The following is a 2015-nucleotide window of genomic DNA, read 5'->3' as shown; positions in this document are numbered from 1 at the left end:
TCCTCGATATCTCATCTGATACCACCCAAGCCAACTCAAATAGTCATGGCTTAAGTAAATGCCATTCTTCATTTTATATTAAGGAAATTGAGCCCAGAAAGGTGAAGTGACTCACAACAATCGAAGTTAAACTGATAAAAGCCATTCAGAAGTGTCTTGGCTGTGATCCTAAACATATTTGGTTGAACTGTTATCCTCTCTGCCTCAGTTTACCTACTCTCTTTTCACCCAGGGATGCTGGCAATAATTTTAGCATATCGCCAGACTTTAACAGCTATGCTGGAATAATGGCCATTTCTGTGTTTTCTCAGGTTAAAATTCTCCAACCTGGCTCAGGACTTCTCAAAACCTCTCTCCCAGTAGGACAAACTCTAAGTCCTGAAGGCAGTGTGGGGAGAACTCAGTAAGGATCCAAGATATTGTTTAGCTTTATCTTTCATATTTATAGCATCCTGCATCATTAAGCCTTCACATGAATCTGTTTTGGATGGTCTCACTACTGGTAAAAATAATATCTTTACATTGAGCTAAATTTGCCTCCATTTAATTCCTATGCATTGTTTCCTAACTGACTGAAATCTAGGGAAGAACAATGTAATTCTTCTTTCAAGTTATAAATTTTCAAATATTTGAAAATGATCATCCCATCCTAATTTTCTGTTTTACACTAACCAATTACAGATCCTTTACCTCTTTATTTCATGACATCAGTTCTGGAGCCCCTTTATCTTTCCCAATACCTTCTGAAAAATAGTACCTAGAAGGTAATTTAATTTCCCAGGTGTACTCTGAACAGATTAGGAATGCTCTCAATCATGGATTATACAATCTCCTTTATTTCTTCTTCTTCCTGGAAAGCTATTGCTTTTTTTTTTTTTTCTTTTCGAAACAGGGTTTTACTCTGTTGCCCAGGCTGGAGTGCGGTTAGCATCATCACAGCTCACTGCAAACTCAAACTCCTGGGCTCAAGTGATCCTCCTGGCTTAGCCTCCCGATTAGCTGGGACTACAGGTGAGTGCCACCATGCCCAGCTAATTTTTTTAGTTTTTGTAGATATGGAATCTGGCTGTGCTACCTAGTCTGGTCTCGGACTCCTGGCCTCAAGCAGTCCTCCGTCCTCGACCTCCCAAAGAGCTGGGATTATAGGTGTGGCCGCAGCACTTTGTCTTCAGAGGATTATTATTACTATTTTAATGATAAACTTCCTTTACCATTATATATTTTGCCACTAATACTGCCTCCTCCTTACCACTATCTCTACACCATCATTCACAGTAATGACTTCTATTTTTACTCACGTAGTTACATCAGCTCCTGTTATCTCTAGGCTTACATCTCAATCATTAATTCTCTATCTTAAATACTCCAAGTAAGTAATTCCAGTTGCCCACGGTAATCAATATGCATTCAATATTTTATTGCCTTTTACCATTATCAGTTAAACGTAATTTTAACTAACTAGTACCTCCTTAATTACAAAGTTCAAGGAAAGAATTTTTTAAATATTTAGTAACATCAACATCAGCATATTTGATTATGAATAACAATATATTTAAAGATAGAGATGACTTCCTGATTTAATGCTTGATTCAATTTCCTCTCTAGACCCAGGAGGGAGTTATTTAAGAGATCCCAATTAGGAATGATTTGAATTAATTGAAGCAACATAATGTACACACTGCAGTGCATTCCCAATTGACAGAAAGAGAAGATATTCTGCTGACAGCATGTCTTTATTGGGCTAATAGTCATTATTTACGTATCATCAATTCTGTATCTAATGTCAAGTATTTGGTTTCTTCAGAACACAAATATGCATTATTAAGAAACAAAAATACCAATGAATAATAGATTGGTTTAGTGAGTAGAAATAAGATTGAAAAATACAGCATAAATTGGTGCATCCTCAAGCACCAAGTCTTTACTTTTGCCTGTATGTATGAATTACATGTCAACACTATGCATGATTTAGATGGCTCCCTGGAGTCCATTTTGACCTCAGATAAAAGCTAAAT

Source organism: Propithecus coquereli, unplaced genomic scaffold (genome assembly GCF_000956105.1).
Source record: "Propithecus coquereli isolate 6110/MARCELLA unplaced genomic scaffold, Pcoq_1.0 Scaffold499, whole genome shotgun sequence".
Classification (NCBI taxonomy): Eukaryota; Metazoa; Chordata; class Mammalia; order Primates; family Indriidae; genus Propithecus; species Propithecus coquereli.
Note: the sequence above shows the minus strand (reverse complement) of the source record.